The sequence below is a fragment of the Crinia signifera genome, chromosome 6 (assembly GCF_055691185.1).
Source record: "Crinia signifera chromosome 6, ASM5569118v1, whole genome shotgun sequence".
NCBI classification, from domain to species: Eukaryota; Metazoa; Chordata; class Amphibia; order Anura; family Myobatrachidae; genus Crinia; species Crinia signifera.
Window position 1 is genome coordinate 37,513,089 of NC_139222.1, and position 18,959 is coordinate 37,532,047.

At 46.3% G+C, this 18,959-nt stretch overlaps 1 long non-coding RNA gene across 1 annotated transcript; it reads left to right on the plus strand.

The window, feature by feature from the left end:
- Window positions 1-1,215: 1,215 nt before the first annotated feature.
- Window positions 1,216-17,881, plus strand: LOC146006923 (uncharacterized). Its single transcript, XR_014444127.1, has 3 exons — window positions 1,216-1,359; window positions 1,476-1,598; window positions 17,373-17,881. It is a non-coding gene; the product is annotated as an uncharacterized LOC146006923 (long non-coding RNA).
- The last annotated feature ends 1,078 nt before the right edge of the window (window positions 17,882-18,959 follow it).

The window sequence follows — 18,959 nt, forward strand, 5'->3', positions numbered from 1 at the left end:
TAATTGCCTATTATTCTTATTCACAATTTGTCCTTCTCCGTCAGCTCCCGGTAAGGCCTGTGCATTGGTGGCAGGAGACCCCAACCAGCTTCCAGCTTTTCCTAGGGAAGAGGATTTATTTGGCAAAAGACTTTTCAAAATAATGTGAAAATATTTATTTTCACATCCTTTTCACAGTTATTTGAAAATGCAAACTGTTACAAATACGCCCCTTGGTTCCTAGTAATGTAATTTGCCTTTTTATCCTGGTTCTCGGCGTAAAGACCTTAATTTATTAGAATTTTACATTTTATACAGGAAGTCTGGCTGGATTGCAGCAAACGGAATCTCACACAATTGACATCATGGGCGAGATGCAGTAAAGTACAAACCATAATAATGCCATTTTCGGAGGCTTGGCCATGTTTGGAATATACACCAAGCCCAGACTGCAATAGATTAGGGCGCCGGATGGGGTCCCGACGTCTGGATCCTGACTGTTAAACACCGGCAGATGGGTTCCTGATGGCCACCGACTATTCTCCCTCGTGGGGGTGCACGACCCCAATAGAGGGAGAATAGAATAGGTTGCGAGCGTAACAAGCCACCGTGCCCGCAAGGGGCTTTGTTGCGCTCACCATGCTGTCTGAGTCCGGCCAGTAGGGATCCCGACGTCGGGCTAATGACTGTCGAGATCCCGGCTGTCAGAACCCTATACCACGTCCATAGATTATGGGGCTTCTACCGCTATGTTTTAAAAGGATCCCTCCCAGTAGCCGGCCCATGGCACAGGCATCACTTGATGCATGCACAGATAGATGTTATCATCACAAAGGCCATCCTGTGCCAGCATTTTCATGCATACTACCTTAGTAAATATCCATAGGCATGCAGAGAGTGGCGGGATGCAGTGGGGGGAAACTTGTGATAAAATATAATTTGGGCCCCCTCCTCTACCCCAACCCAAGACATCATTGCTGGTCTTGGCAACAATGGGCCCCTTAGTCCTCAGGGGTTCCAGTGCAATGCACCTGCTGCACCAATGGCAGTTCTGCCTCTGGCGGGATGCATTGCATGCAAAATACGATGCTTGCTGCATCTCATCCCATAAATCTAATTGGTCAACACAAATTTCTCACAATCCAAAAAATTGTATGTTGGAAATTGGGAGAAAATAATTCTGCCTTTTTTTCTCTTCTAATCGAATAACAACTTTTCTTTTATCCGTAGGTGAAATGTTCCATTTCCTGCAATATGATAACTGTCAGTTTCGCATGCATTGTCCTAGCGATTACCATTATCGATCTTGAGAATCTTCGGAACAGTGTGTGTTATTTTTATGGCATTTTTGAATCGCTAAATATGTGCAATTCTTTGATTGTAAGTATTGCCCTATAGATAACAGTACTGTAGGTTGAGGTAAAAATGGCGTCCTCGCAGTCTTGTTTTGGATAAGTTATGAATGGTTAATGATAATATACTGTTTGTGTTCACAGGGGACTGTATCTACACTGTATTACATTCTTATTGCTATCAATGTGCTGGTCTTGATTCTTTCCATGTTCTGCACCTTTTTTGGCGGTCGTGCCCTTTGCCGTGCATCACGGTAAGATCCTGAGGTAAGAACCTATCGAAAGCAAAATAAAGTATCTGGGTAAGGTCAGAGGGCGTGATGCATCGAGCGGAATCCTGCCAAACACCGCCTGCATAGTGGGGTTTACTAACTGCATACAAGCCCTGGAACCTTTTCATTTCATGTCGACCATTTGCTTGTGTCAACCTTTATTCTATGCCGACATAATACATGACAATTTTTGGGGGTGTGTGTTGATTTTTGGCTTGGCAATCAATAGTGGTCGACCTAATGAATGTCCACCATTTTACTATCCACTGTATGAAGCATCCCATTATTTGTATGGATATTTGAAGTGTTCAGCTAATGTCGCGAAGGACCAGATGTATTAAGCTTCAAAAGTGATAAACAAGCAGCCAATCAGCTCCTACCTGTCATTCTTCAAACCCAGCCTGTAACATGACAGGTAGGAGCTGATTGGCTGGTTGTTTTTCACTCTCCCTTTTATCACTTTTTGAAGCCTGATACATCTGGCCCTACGGAGAAAAGGAGCACTCAGATGTTGTGTGAAAAGTACAGTGATAGGTAATATGCAGACAGTAGTTTAACCCATTGAGTGGTGGGTTTTGCTGGGACAGGGCAAACCTACCAGGGCAGGTTTGTCCTGCCCCAGCAAATCCCACCACAGGAAGTTGGAAGCCGCTGTCCCCGCTGCCTTAACTGGCTGTCACATTCAGCAGTGACGTCGGCGGCAGGCTGGGGGATGTTCGCGGCAGCTCGGGAGGATTCGGGTGCCACCGACAAGAACAAAATCCCAACATTTTAAATCCCGACATCCTTCTTAAATTTTATAAGATCACGTTTGTATATTTGTATCTGGGTACTAAGTTTGTCGTACCATAATGTAGACGGATCATTAAGCAAGTTAGCTTTATGGACAGCTTCGAAAGCCACAATTTTCTCTTAACAGTCCTTGACCTCTTTTGATGAGTGGTCAATGATTAGTAACATCCAGTCCAATGCACATTTATTAGCGATGGCCACCCATTTTCTGCAAAAATCGGCATCATACTTGCCAATAGTAGGTGCGTTTTTTACCCGCAAACCGCGCGGTATCATTTTTGCACGGTGGTATTCGCTTAACGATAAGGCATGGTAAAAATAGTCAGTCTCACGTTTCTTTAGTCTCACCAGGTCACGGAAAGCGTCTTCCAGGGGCATAGCTTCTTCGAGCTCACATAGCTGGCTTTGTAGACGTATAGTCTCCGCCTCGGTATCAGTGTAGCTGAAGGTTTCACCTGTTGGATAGGTGATTCGGGAAAAACCCGTAGCAGCAGGTTGTGACATATTGCAGTATCTCACCAGTGCGTGCAGGGGCCCAGAGCTGAAGGGGCCCATCTTTACTGTGTCAGTAATGTTTTACACACATTTATCACCATCAGTTGCTAAATAGGGGGCCCTTAGAAACCTTTGTTATGGGGCCTATAAATATCTAGTTACGCCCCTGTACAGAAAGACATAGGCCCTTATTCTGATCGGTGCGGATATTCCCGAATTGTTACGGTGCGGGCCGCACGCCACGCTGTGCGGCAGCGTGCGGGCATCGTCCGTAGAAACGCCCACGTGTCCTCCGCATTCGGACGGACTCACTCTTTAAGAACAGGGAGTGTTTACGGACGACATACAAACCATGCGTGTGCGGTGGACACACTCAGATTCGGCACGGTATTACAGAGTATGCACGGTGATACCGCATCCGAATGGATGCCAAGCGGGGCGTCCGCACCGAAGCGGTGTATTTACGCAAAACTAGCCACTATTATGTCTACTCTGCAATACATCACATGACCCACTTATTCAATTACCTATCCTCATAAATAAATGTTTATTTGTAATTGGAATCACTTAAATGCCAATATATACTTAAACCCATGCCTAACACATCCATTGCACACATTAACCCTTACATCAATTGAAGCAGCAATGGTTTCAATTGAAGCACTGACAAGCGTGTCATTAGTGAGTAATGAGTAAAGGAGTCGATTGTATTGTGTTCAGCTGTTACTGCTTGTAGTCATTAGGCGTTCCGTTCGCCTACCGCAGGACCGAGTGGTTTCCGCAAAGCAATACTTGCTTATGGACACCGCACATTTCTATCGGTTTTGTTCGCGTGCATTCGGAGTGCTATCCGAATGCACGCCCCCCAACATAAGTGTACTCCCCCGTGTCCGCCCATGTTTCCACCCAGTTTTGCCCACTTTGAAACTACGCCCCTGTGTCATTCCGCATGACGCCCACAATACGCCCATATTTCCCGAGTGATTGCGGTGCACAGTTTTGTACGGGATTAGCACGAACAGGTACGGAGTCCATGCTTGGCACATGCGCCTTGCGTTCCCCACGCATGCGCAGACGCCGTAAAAACGCGATCCGAAAGTATTCGGGAAAGTACGCATCAACCAGAATAAGGCCCATAATGCTGTAGCGGAATGCGGTCATTCGTCAGACTGCATTTAGGTCTACAGTCATTAGGTCGACCCCACTAGGTCGACTGGCAGGAAGGTCGACCTGACTTAAGGTCGACATGGGCCAAGGTCGACATGACTTAAGGTCGAATTTGCATAAAGGTCGACATGAGGAAGGTCGACTGGTCATAAGGTCGACATGGGTTTTTCACTGTTTTTTGAGCCGACATGTGCCGACAGGCGGTATTTCATGCCCTACCATCCACTAGGGCGTGGTGGGAGAATAAAATAGTGTGCCGAGCGCAGCGAGGCACCGTGCCCGAAGCATTGCGAGCGAAGCGAGCGATGCGAGGGTCCGATTGTCATTGCCAACTGTGTCCATGTCGACTGTGTCGACATTCGGATAAAAAAACAGTGAAAAACCCATGTCGACCTTATGACCAGTCGACCGTCCTCAAGTCGACCTTTATGCAAATTCGACCTTAAGTCATGTCGACCTTGGCCCATGTTGACCTTAAGTCAGGTCGACCTTCCTGCCAGTCGACCTAGTGGGGTCGACCTAATGACTGTAGACCTAAATGCAGTCTGACGAATGATCCCATTCCGCTGTAGCAGGGGAAAATACTAATAATATCATCAAAAGATGGCAATATGCCTGGAAATATATGGGGGCTGTGAGACTGGTATATATATATATATATATATATATATATATATATATATATATATATATATATATAGAAACTCACTCACCCAATCTCCGTTTGTATGCAGACCAAGCAAGAAGGGACCAGCACTCGTTTAGGTGAAAAAAAAGGGTTGTATTGAAGTTTACAATGCAGGCATGTTTAGCGTACAGACATCATGTACAGCTGACCCAACAGCCGTTTCAACCAGAACTTCTGGTTTTCGTCAGGGGTAACACATACTGAAAGCAGCAGACATAAATGCATTTGAAAAGGGCGCCAGTTCCTCCCACGTAGAACCTGTCAGCTGGTGCTGCCAGCGGGTTCAGGGGTGACTGACAGCCGCAGTAGCGGGGCTGCCGTCAATGGCTCTGACGTCAGCAGGGAGTTCCCTGGTTACGTCTCACAGTATGCGATCAGCTGAGTGGAGCTGTCAAACGTACGCGCGCCGGGCTGCTTGTTCCTAAGGCAACAAGCTGGACATACATCAGGGTGGGGGTGAGACAGTGCTGTGTGTTAAGGGACGCTTGCGCTGTCATGACAAACTGACAGCTTGTGTGTGCTGGAATGGTGATTGAAAAGGGACATAGCACAATGTGAAATAAAAAGGGACATAATGCAATGGATATCATGGGGGAGCCGTATGGCAGTGTGCAGGTGCTGGTGACTCTAGGGATGTGGCATCGCTGATGGTGGAACACAGCAGCAAAACAGAGCTTGTGGGTACCGCAATACATAATACACAACTTTGCATATACAGTGAGCAAACTACAACGGTGGGCTGGTGCATATGGCTATGCTCACCCATAGGTAGCACACTCAGGTGCTGTTAGTTGGCTCCAACCGTTTAGTGCTGTCTAAGTGCTCTGTGTGTCGGCTACCTCCATGCAGATGCCACCCAAGGCTGGTACATTTGGCAATGCTCCCCTTAGTCAAGCACACTCAGGCGCTGTTCGTGTGCCTTGGTGTGCGTACCGCATCAGGAAGCCAGTCAGCACTGAAAGTATAAATGTCAGATTTAACAAGATGGGGAGTGCTGCATATAGTCCGAAATATATATGCAGGGAATTCCGCAACAGGCAAAAGAAGCACACAGGGGTGCTATGTGAGCCATAACATGGGTATTTCCCCAAGGGGTGTTGCACAACAATGTCAGTTGTTGGCCGGACAAATAAAGTTATCTTCGTGGTTAAGTCCTCAAAGGTAGCAGCTCATCTTGAAATCTTCGTTCAGTCCCATAGGTGATAGACAATTCAGTCTGTGTATCCATTGGAGTTCTCCTTGTAAAAGTGATTTGTCACGGTCCCCACCCCGTCTGAGTGGGGGGATGTGATCAATGATAAAGCATTTTAGTTGGTTGACACTATGCTTCTTGTCTCGAAAATGTCTCGCCACTGGTAGATTGTTGAATTCTGTTGTCAGGGTAGGGTTGTCAAGGCTCTTTTTGATGGAGGAGCGGTGTTGTCCCAATCTTTCCTTCATCATTCTAGAGGTCTTCCCCACGTATAGCATTTTGCACGGACATATTAAAATGTAGATAACGAATCTACTAGTACAGTCAAGTCTGAATCTGCTTCTATATTCTTTATTGTCCAAGGGATTAGTAAATCTGTTGCCCAGGGTTAAGGAAGAACAATTGACGCATCCCGTGCATCTGAATACTCCTGGTTTTTTCATCAACCAGCAGTTGGAATTGTCCATGGCACGTGTCCTGTCTGTGACAACCAATTTGTCCCTCAGATTGGGGCCTCTCCTGTATGCAAATCAAGGCGGTGTTGGCAGCAATGGTCCCAGATTGGGGTCGCTTGAGATCAGGTGCCAGTGTTCCTGGATCTTTCTTTTGATCTGTTGTGAGGCTAAAGTGTACGTGCTGCAAAAATTCAGCCTTGTTTCCTTAGGTTCTCCCTTCTTTGGAGTTGTGGATAATAGATCCTCTCGTTTCAGTTGGTTGATCTTCTGAAGTGCCTCTTTGATATCAGACTCTTGGTACCCTCTGTCGAGGAATTTCTTGGTCATTGAGGATAAAGCTTTCTCTAGTTCGTTCGGGTCAGAAGTGATTCTTAGCACCCTAAGGAGTTGAGAGAATGGGAGACCCCGTTTAAGAGGCTCTGGGTGGCAGCTGCTGGCATGAAGCAATGTATTCTTGTCTGATGTTTTGTTATACACGCTTGTACTCAATTTGCCCATTGTGAGCTTGATCAGTACGTCAAGAAAACTGATGGTGGCACTGCTGAAGTTAAGAGTCAGTCTGATAGTACCAGGGATGGTATTGAGGTAGTGAGTAAATGCCAGTAGTCTCTCTTCACCACCTGTCCACAGCAAGAATAGGTCGTCTATGAAACGAACGTAGAATAGTATATTGCTATGAAACATGCGATTGCCAGTTATATGCTCCAATTCATATGCCGTCATGCACAGATTAGCGTAAGATGGGGCCATATTTGACCCCATCGCTGTTCCCTGCTTCTGTAGAAAGAACCTGTTTTCAAAGAGGAAGTAGTTTTTGTTCAGTATGATCTCCATGAGGAGAATCATGTATTCCGATGGGGGACCATTGTAGTCCACACAGTTGTTGATAGCCTCTTTGCTGGCTGCCAAGCCAATTTCGTGCGGGATGTTTGTGTAAAGGCTTGCCACGTCCATGGTTACCAGGAGTACATCAGCCGGGATGTTTTTGATGTTATTGAGTTTGATGAGAAAGTCCGTTGTGTCCGAGATGAAACTTTTACTGGTTCTCACAATCGGTTGAAGATATAGGTCCACAAATTGTGACAAAGGTTGACAGAGCGAGCCTCTCGCTGAAATTATCGGTCTGCCGGGAGGTGCTGTCAGTGATTTGTGCACCTTAGGTAATGTATAGAGTATAGGTACTTTAGGTTTATCCTGGGTCAAAAATTCTGCCGTTTCTTTGGAGATGTATCTGTTCATTACTCCCATGTTAATAACAGCATCAATTTCTCTCTTGTAACGCCACGTTGGGTCGTGGTCCAGGGGTTGGTAGCAGTTGGTATCGGCCAATTGGGTGAGTGCTTCCCTGATATAGTAATCCATGTCCAAAAGGACTATGCCTCCGCCTTTGTCGAGCGCAGCGAGGCACCGTGCCCGAAGCATTGCGAGCGAAGCGAGCGATGCGAGGGTCCGATTCTCATTGCCAACTGTGTCCATGTCGACTGTGTCGACATTCGGATAAAAAAACAGTGAAAAACCCATGTCGACCTTATGACCAGTCGACCTTCCTCAAGTCGACCTTTATGCAAATTCGACCTTAAGTCATGTCGACCTTGGCCCATGTTGACCTTAAGTCAGGTCGACCTTCCTGCCAGTCGACCTAGTGGGGTCGACCTAATGACTGTAGACCTAAATGCAGTCTGACGAATGATCCCATTCCGCTGTAGCAGGGGAAAATACTAATAATATCATCAAAAGATGGCAATATGCCTGGAAATATATGGGGGCTGTGAGACTGGTATATATATATATATATATATATATATATATATATATATATACAGGTTGATGGGGGCGGCGGCACTCAGACAATAATTACACACGGAAAACCAGCAACTTGTTTGCCAACGTTTCAAAGCCGTGTGGCTTTTTTATCAAGGCATACTTGTGAAGAACAAACAATACATGTAGACATACTTACATAAATAGACTCTCCAAGGTCCGTTCACGCGTCCCGGCGCGGCTCCGGGCGGTCCAACATCTGATGACGTCATTCACGTCGGCGTCTGCCGGGGGGCGTGGAGGGAACAATTGCACCTGACCCAAGCGGGCCAATCAGCGCTGCATAAGTTGCTATGGAGATATAAACATGAACACCCGTGTTAAAAGAAGAAAATAAACTGTACAAAAGTGCACAAAGTTACATGCAGGGGCACCATGATACATCCATAGTATACATAAGTAAATGGTTTCTTCACTAAATGGCATAATTATAATGAACTAACGGTTGCCTCTGTGCAGACCGCTGTCAGCGCTTTCTGTGTCTGCTGCTAACAGATATATACAGGCGCACAATCCTCAGTGCGCTAAGCCTCACATGCAATAAATGTCCAATGAATTCCTAAAATGCTATTAATGAAAAAATGATGTTAATAATACAAATAGCAATATCATAAAAAACATGATAGACCTAGGCTTTCATTTAGCCCTCTGGGCACAAGTGTATCCAGCCTATATATCCATCGGCTTTCCGTTTGTAACAACAATTTAGATCTATCCCCACCTCGCTTCAAGGGGGGGATGTGATCAATGATCCTGTAACGAAGTGAAGTGAGTGTGTGACGTGCTTCCACGAAGTGTCTGGCCACCGGTTGATCACTGTGGCCAGATTGGATTGCCAATTTAATGGCAGATCTATGTGCCGTGGCTCGAGTTTTGAACATACCGTCAGTTTTGCCGACGTAGTGTCGGCCACACGGACATTCAATTAAATAGACAACTGACTTAGTGGTGCAACTCACTCTATGTCGAATTTTAAACCTTTTGCCAGAATAGGGATGATGGAAATTGTCACCCTGGACCATGAAGCTGCAGGTAACACATCCGCAACAGCGGTAGCAGCCCAATTTTGGTGTGCCCAAAAATGTAGGGTTGGGCAATGGATATTTAACATCATTTTTTACTAAATGATCTTTGAGATTTTTTCCCCGCTTGTAAGCACACATAATAGATTTACGGTGCAGTGACGGCAGGGCAGGATCAGTAGTAATGATGGGCCAGTTTGATTGAGCTAATTGGCGGATGTGTCGACTTTTTGAGTGGAAGGAGTTAACCCAAATGATTTTCTCCTCTGTTTTAGATTTTTTAATGGAGGTAAGGGTTTGTTCTCTGGGCAAATTACAAACTTTTTGTTTGGTTTTTAGTAATGCAGGGCGGGAATATCCCCTAGCTGTAAATTTTTCCACCATATCGTTGAGAGCGCACTCCAAGTTGTTTGCATCACTGGAGATACGCTTGGCCCGCAGCATTTGCGAAAAGGGCAATCCCTTTTTAAGTGGTTCAGGGTGATGACTGGAAGCAAGAAGCATGTTGTTCCTATCAGTGCTTTTTGTAAATAACGATGTGCTGATGTTGCCATCAGCAACCTTGATACATACATCGAGGTAATGCACCTCACTGGAATTTATCTCATAAGTAAGTTTTACAGGAGACTGTGTGTTGTTATGAGTTTCTAAATGATCCACCAAGTTGGTCCTGTCCCCCACCCAGAACAGCAGCAGATCGTCTATATATCTCATATAGAAAAAGACAGACGATGTTACCGCTTGGTTCCTGGTGAAAAGACTGCAATCAATAGTGTACATAAACGCGTTGGTGAACGATGGGGCCACCGAGGACCCCATCGCACAGCCTCTCAACTGCAGATAAAATCTGCCATTAAATGTAAAATAATTACGTTTAAGCGTAAGATGTAACAATTGCATAAACAGTGGTATGGCAGGTCCTGTATATAATGGATTGTCGGTAATCAAGGTTTGCACTGCTTCCAGACCCATATCGTGCGGAATGCACGTATATAAACTAGACACGTCTATGGTGCTCAAAAGGCAATGTTCAGGTATATTTGTCAGATCCGCCAGCTTAAGGAGTAGAGAGTTTGTATCTTTCAGGTGAGTTTCTGTGGCTTGAATGCAGGGCTGTAGGAAGTAGTCGAGATAGATGGAAATGGCTTGATATAAGGAACCCCGGGCCGATATGATGGGTCTGCCCGGGGGGTTGACTAAACTTTTGTGGATTTTGGGAATTAGATATAATAAAGGCAAAATAGGAAAAGGAGTGCTTAGAGCCTCCATGGTGTATTTGGATATTATATTTTCCTGTGTTGCTTTTTGTAACATCCTATCCAATTCGCTTTTATAATCCACTGTTGGATCCTTGTCCAATAACATATATGTGTCGACATCTTTCAGCTGACGGTCTGCCTCAGCAACATAATCGCTCATGTTGAGGATGACGGTGGCTCCCCCCTTGTCGGCTGGCCTAATAGAAATAGATTGGTCATCACTCAAGGACTTGAGAGCTTTCCATTCTGCTGGGCTAAAATTAGAATGTCCTTCTGCTGCAGTAGTGTCGACACAGTTAGTGCCATATTCCATCATGTTGTTGAAAGTCTTTATTGCCGGATTCAATGATACCGGATCAAACTTCGACTTCTTTTTCAATACACTAGGGTATTCACATGATAATTGATCCCCCGCATTTTTGTCCTGAAAAAACTCACGTAGCTTGAGTTGGCGGTTGAGTTTGAATAGTTCAGTTTTTACTTTGAATGGATCCATTTTAGTTACAGGTACAAAGTTCAGTCCCTTAGACAAAACTTGATGTTCAATTGTTGACAATGGTCGATTTGATAAATTAAAGATTAATTCTTCTGTTTGCGTATCGGCTGGAACCTGGACTTGATGCCCCTTCCACGACCTTTTATTTTGGCCCCCTCGGCGTGTGTGCCTTCTGGCCCGCGTTGAGGTTGGCCTCTCTGGCGGGCCCTGGGAGGGAGCGACTCGGCGCTAGTGCTAGGTTGTTCCATGTCGCTAGCAGAAGAGTTGTCCTCTTTGGATGATTCAGTGTCCAATCCTCTTCTGTTATAGCGTCTGAATGTCCTTTTATTATAAGGTCTTGTGTTGGTGTCGCCTCCCGTCAACCACGGGTAGACCGCGTGCTTTTCGTAATCACTATTGACTTTTTCCTTTTTACTTCTTTTAAAGGCGATTAACTCCTTTTTATATTTATCCATTTGTAATGTCAGTTTCTCTGACCAATTGATGCTGGTGTCTTTACTCAATGGCTCCTTGTGCTGGTATTCAAATTCGGTTAATTTGGTCCGGATTACCGTTAATTCCCGTGAGACCTCCTCTATCACGGCGACCATCAGGTCGAACGAGCATTTATTGAGTATTGACGTCCATGTCTTACAAAAGGGTATGTTAAATCGCCCGATGGTGGGTACATTCTTGACGCGAAATCCTCTAGGGATCTTCTTTTCGCGTACATAGTCTGATAATGTAACCCCATGGAAATAATAATCAGTTTCCCTTCTCTTTAGATTAAGCCATTCATGATACAGCTGAGCATGATCAGGTGTTCCACTCGACATTTGCATGTCATCTTTGAACAAGACTCTTTCATAATCAGAGTCAGAAAAGCTGTGAGTTGATCCATGCGTCAACTCAACTCTGGTTTGCGATGCAGGTATAGATAGTGATGGCAGCTGGCTGCTGTCCATGGCAACCAAAACGTGCAACAGCACTTGGATGATCACAGTCCCGCAAAATGCAACTTTCACCTCAGTGATGTGATGGTTAAAATCAGCAACTCCGACACTGTCCTGAACGGAACAAGTGTGTTGATGCAATTCCCCCGGTTCTTAGAGGGTTAAATAACGCTGCAGCAATGGGTGCCTTCCAGTACTGTGTAAATACACACAATGCTTAATGTAGAATTCCCTGAGGAGGCACTCCGACAGGCTTGAAATATAAGAGAAGGAGAAAAACGCTGGTGCCTTCCAGAAAGGAGCGGAGTCCCGGTCCTTGTATGTACAGGTTGATGGGGGCGGCGGCACTCAGACAATAATTACACACGGAAAACCAGCAACTTGTTTGCCAACGTTTCAAAGCCGTGTGGCTTTTTTATCAAGGCATACTTGTGAAGAACAAACAATACATGTAGACATCTCTTATATATTTGGCTACATCTGTCACTCAAAGTGTGTCTGGAGCTGTAACGCTGGGTTGTGGACTTCCATCTTAATTTATGATTGTCATCACCTGTTTTAAACAGGGTAATTGATAAGAAAGGTGTTTAAGCACAGGTGATGGTAATCCATAAATTAAGAAGAAAGTCCAGAAACAGAGCGATGTGTCCCTCCTGGAGAGGGTAATGTTGGGAGGTATGCACCTCCCTCCCCCCCCCCCCAATTCACAGCATCCCCACGATTAAATGGCACATGCAAAACACTGACATGGCTATGGTCGACAATTAAAAAGGTTGACAAGATTTATTTTTCACTTTTTCAATGTTTTCGTATTCATTCTCATGTGTCGACATGGACACCAATGAAGTGCCACACTTATGATAACATTTACATGTGTTGACCTTTCTGTGTTGATTTTTTCTTGTGGCGATTCGCGGCACCCCCCGCGACCCCCCTCCCGTGATTTGCAGCACACCCCCCGCAATTCGCGGCACCCCCGGTGACTCCCGCGATTCGCGGCCCCACCCCTTGACACTCCCCCCCCTTCTGCGATTCGTGCCAACCTCCCGGGCCCCCCTCCTGCGGTTCACGGTGCCCCCCACGACCCCCCCTACCGCGATTCCCCACCCCTGACCCCCCCTCCTGTCATTGCGGCAACCCCCCACCCCCGCGACCCACCCTCCCGCGATTCACTGCAACCCCCCGCGCCCCCGTCCCACAATTCGCGGCACCCACACACCCCCCGCGACCCCCCCTCCCGCAATTCACGGCATTCGCCCAGGTCCCCTCCTCCCGTGATTCGCGGACACCCCTCACCTCCTCCCTCCCTCCCCCCCCCCCCCACCCCCGCGTGCGATTCACGGCAACCCCAGGATTAAATGGCACATGCAAAACACTGGCATGGCTATGGTCGACAATGAAAAAGGTTGACATGAGTTTTTGAAGATTTATTTTTCTTTTTTTGAATGTTTTCATATTCATTCTCATGTGTCGACATGGACACCGATGAAGTTCCACACTTATGTCAACATTTACATGTGTTGAATTTTCTGTGTTGATTTTTTCTTGTGGCGAATAGCGGCACCCCCCGCGACCCCCCTCGACCCCCCCTCCCGCGATTTGCAGCACACCCCCCGCAATTCGCGGCACCCCCGGTGACTCCTGCGATTCGTGGCCCCACCCCGTGACACACCCCCCTCCTGCGATTCGCGGCACCCCGCGACCCCCCCTCCCACGATTCGCGCCAACCCTCCGGGCCACCCCTCATGCGGTTCACGGTGCCCCCCACGACCCCCCCTACCGCGATTCCCCACCCCTGACCCCCCCTCCTGTCGTTGCGGCAACCCCCCGCCCCCGCGACCCACCCTCCCTCGATTCACTGCAACCCCCGCGCCCCCCCTCCCACAATTCGCGGCACCCACACCCCCCCCCCCCGCGACCCCCCCTCCCGCAATTCACGGCATCCACCCACGACCCCTCCTCCCGTGATTCGTGGACACCTCTCACCTCCTCCCTCCCCCCCCCCACTGCGCGATTCACGGCAACCCCAAGATTAAATGGCACATGCAAAACACTGGCACGGCTATGGTCGACAATGAAAAAGGTTGACATGAGTTTTTGAAGATTTATTTTTATTTTTTTGAATGTTTTCATATTCATTCTCATGTGTCGACATGGACACCAATGAAGTGCCACACTTATGTCAACATTTACATGTGTTGAACTTTCTGTGTTGATTTTTTCTTGTAGCAATTTTTTTCCATTGACAACTATGAACTATGTGCACGTCAACCTACACATCATCAACCAATTCTTTGTATAATATATAACACCTGTTCTGTTTTACTGTAGGTGTTTTAAGTCAGACCTTTTACTGCTACTATGTAAATGCATTCTGAAAGACAGCAACATCCTACCATCCTTCTACAAGAATATATAACCAACTAGGTGATTCATCGCGCCCAGTGCCCCCCCCCCCTCCCGCAATTCACGGACCCCCCGCGCACCCCCCCTCCCGCAATTCGCAACCCCCCTCGGGCAATTCACGCCCCCTCCCACACTTTGCGGACCCCCGCCCTCTCCCGCGATTCGCCAACACCTGCGCCCCCCCCCCTCCCTTGATTCACGGCACCCCCCGCGCCCCTCCCGCAATTCACGGCACCCCTAAGCCCCTCTTTAGTCCCCCGTATACTCACACACCCCTATCACTACCCAGCTTCCTGTTCTCCTGAACCGTAACTTCCACCACTGGGGAGTCGCTGACGCTGTTTTGCCCACATGCCCCTATCATGCCTCATAGCCCAGCCTCCTGCTCTCATGCACCCGAACTCCCACCCAGTAGGAGGAGACACTGACTAAGGTTCCACCATCCTGTACTCCTGTACTGCCACGCTGGACCCTCACCCACTGGCAGAAGCTGCACAGTATCTCCCACCCTCCTCTTTAGTCCCCCTTATGCCCACACACCCCTATCACTACCCAGCCTCCTGTTTTCCTGTGTCGTGACCTCCGCCAGTGGGGAGCCGCTGACTCAGAAACACCCTTCTATACTATTGCATACACACACCTAAACAACATGCACACACAGCCCCCCCCCCCCCCACACCCACAAATGTCACTGTACCCTCCACACTATCAATGTACATCTTACTCTGTAACCGCTTTTTAATTAAACAAAACAATACACACCCCCTTCCACATCATATGCTCTCTATTTAACACATTTCACCTATAACTCAAGTTGCAAGACAGGCCATCTTTCATACAATTCTAACCATCTTTCTCATATGCAAATGTTCACAAATTAAGGGGGCGCAGCCCCTTACGACGGTGTGAAGAGCGCCCGTAGGGCGCGATGAATCACCTAGTACTTACATAAATAGACTCTCCAAGGTCCGTTCACGCGTCCCGGCGCGGCTCCGGGCGGTCCAACATCTGATGACGTCATTCACGTCGGCGTCTGCCGGGGGGCGTGGAGGGAACAATTGCACCTGACCCAAGCGGGCCAATCAGCGCTGCATAAGTTGCTATGGAGATATAAACATGAACACCCGTGTTAAAAGAAGAAAATAAACTGTACAAAAGTGCACAAAGTTACATGCAGGGGCACCATGATACATCCATAGTATACATAAGTAAATGGTTTCTTCACTAAATGGCATAATTATAATGAACTAACGGTTGCCTCTGTGCAGACCGCTGTCAGCGCTTTCTGTGTCTGCTGCTAACAGATATATACAGGCGCACAATCCTCACATGCAATAAATGTCCAATGAATTCCTAAAATGCTATTAATGAAAAAATGATGTTAATAATACAAATAGCAATATCATAAAAAACATGATAGACCTAGGCTTTCATTTAGCCCTCTGGGCACAAGTGTATCCAGCCTATATATCCATCGGCTTTCCGTTTGTAACAACAATTTAGATCTATCCCCACCTCGCTTCAAGGGGGGGATGTGATCAATGATCCTGTAACGAAGTGAAGTGAGTGTGTGACGTGCTTCCACGAAGTGTCTGGCCACCGGTTGATCACTGTGGCCAGATTGGATTGCCAATTTAATGGCAGATCTATGTGCCGTGGCTCGAGTTTTGAACATACCGTCAGTTTTGCCGACGTAGTGTCGGCCACACGGACATTCAATTAAATAGACAACTGACTTAGTGGTGCAACTCACTCTATGTCGAATTTTAAACCTTTTGCCAGAATAGGGATGATGGAAATTGTCACCCTGGACCATGAAGCTGCAGGTAACACATCCGCAACAGCGGTAGCAGCCCAATTTTGGTGTGCCCAAAAATGTAGGGTTGGGCAATGGATATTTAACATCATTTTTTACTAAATGATCTTTGAGATTTTTTCCCCGCTTGTAAGCACACATAATAGATTTACGGTGCAGTGACGGCAGGGCAGGATCAGTAGTAATGATGGGCCAGTTTGATTGAGCTAATTGGCGGATGTGTCGACTTTTTGAGTGGAAGGAGTTAACCCAAATGATTTTCTCCTCTGTTTTAGATTTTTTAATGGAGGTAAGGGTTTGTTCTCTGGGCAAATTACAAACTTTTTGTTTGGTTTTTAGTAATGCAGGGCGGGAATATCCCCTAGCTGTAAATTTTTCCACCATATCGTTGAGAGCGCACTCCAAGTTGTTTGCATCACTGGAGATACGCTTGGCCCGCAGCATTTGCGAAAAGGGCAATCCCTTTTTAAGTGGTTCAGGGTGATGACTGGAAGCAAGAAGCATGTTGTTCCTATCAGTGCTTTTTGTAAATAACGATGTGCTGATGTTGCCATCAGCAACCTTGATACATACATCGAGGTAATGCACCTCACTGGAATTTATCTCATAAGTAAGTTTTACAGGAGACTGTGTGTTGTTATGAGTTTCTAAATGATCCACCAAGTTGGTCCTGTCCCCCACCCAGAACAGCAGCAGATCGTCTATATATCTCATATAGAAAAAGACAGACGATGTTACCGCTTGGTTCCTGGTGAAAAGACTGCAATCAATAGTGTACATAAACGCGTTGGCGAACGATGGGGCCACCGAGGACCCCATCGCACAGCCTCTCAACTGCAGATAAAATCTGCCATTAAATGTAAAATAATTACGTTTAAGCGTAAGATGTGACAATTGCATAAACAGTGGTATGGTATAAATAAATGAAAATCTATTTTTCCAGCTTAAATGGTAGAGAAAAACATTCTTTAACTTACTATACAGAGATAGGTAAGGTCAGGCACGTCCAAACTATGGCCCTCCGGCTGTTGTGAAACTACAAGTCCCATCATGCCGTGCCACAGTTTTTATATTAGGGAATGCTAAAACTATGACAAAGCATGCTGGGATGTGTAGTTTCACAACAGCTGGAGGGCCACAGTTTGGACAGGCCTGCTTAGGTGTATTTGATGTGTTGATTACTATAAATATATTTTAATTTTTCTGTGGTTTGTTTGTTTTTTTGTAGGTGTTTGTGATACAGAAAATGGTGTTGCTCATAAATGGAACGTCCCACCAAGATATTTGGCGGTTCCAGAGAGATTCCAATGACTAATTTATTAACAATTATTTACATTGGACACATACTGTCTTTGGTTCCTGTTTAAGTTTCCTCACACATGGACCCACATACTGTAACATGGGGAAAACATACAAACTCTCCACAGATAGGACACTGGTTGGAAGTAACCCATGACCCCAGTGCTGTGAGACTGCAGCATTTCGCTGACATGCTGACATTGAAAAATCAAATAATATTATCCCAATAAGGGGTGTTAAGGCCCGGTCAGCCTTTCCTATACGCTGGGCAGAACTTTGACCCGAAGACCTTTTCTGAGCCTTCCACTGGATGGATGAAAACGTCACAGAGTATTAACATTGGAACCAGAAGACATACTATGGGGTGAAGGATCTGGTTGGATCTTCCATTGTTGTACACTGATAGGACTGTGAAACAAGGAGGCTATTTTGTCCTTTCTTGACGGATTTGGAAAAAAAAACTTTAACGATCTGTAATAAATGACTGAATTAACCAAAATCTACAGTAAACTAACTGACAGAAATGGAAATGAGATGTTGTGTACAAAGATGTTGTGTACCCAGAAGCCTTGGAATAGCAACATTGATAACAGAAGGAAAACTTTAAACCTATCTCGCAATGTATGATTCAAAAACTAAACAGTAAGGAATGCCTGGGATTAGGGCTAATGGCGACACCACCCCTCCACACAAAAAAATGACGACACTGGGCGGCCACCTCATGGGTGTGTTGGAAGAGCTGCTAAGCTGCTTTTATTTTTTTTAAAGTATTCAATTACTGTACATTCGACTCATTGATAACTTAATAAATTGAAGATTTAAAACAGGGCAGTATTGGGTACTTCAGGTTACAGTAGTGTAGGATATAAACACTGTTCTGTAGCCAATGTATTTACTCAATGTCTTGTTGCTACTACATATCTTGATACAATTTTAAGTCACAGGGATAAATGCAATAGTAGGATGGCCAATCCTGGGATCGGGATCGGTGGGATCCTGGGATTTGGCACCAAAATCGCCGGGATTTCAATCCTAGGATTGGTGTATCCAATCCTGGGATTTCGGGATTAGACTGCGCATGTGCAGTCTAATGCCGGGCAGTGTCTGAGCACTCGCTCAAATGCTGCCCAGCTGTTTCTGACCTGGCACGTGCCTCTGCACAGCGTGACGTGATGTCAAAGGTCACACTGCGCAGGGCACACACACACCACCTGCCCTGCTCGCTCCGCTACCCCTGCCCTCCCTATCCCACTCACCAGCTGCTGCACCTGTCCCACTCCCCAGCCGCACTGCCCGCTGCACGACTACATAAGTAAATATGCGCCGCGTTCGGTTTGGGGGCATGGTAGTTTTTATTAAAACTAGAGACGCCAATCCAGGGATCCTGGGATTAAGCATTTTTCAATCCCAAATCCCGGGATTGAAAAAATGCCCCAGGATTGGCATCCCTATGCAATAAGATGTAATTTTTGAACATGTGCGATTTTTCTTTGCCAATTTTGCTTCAAATTGCACA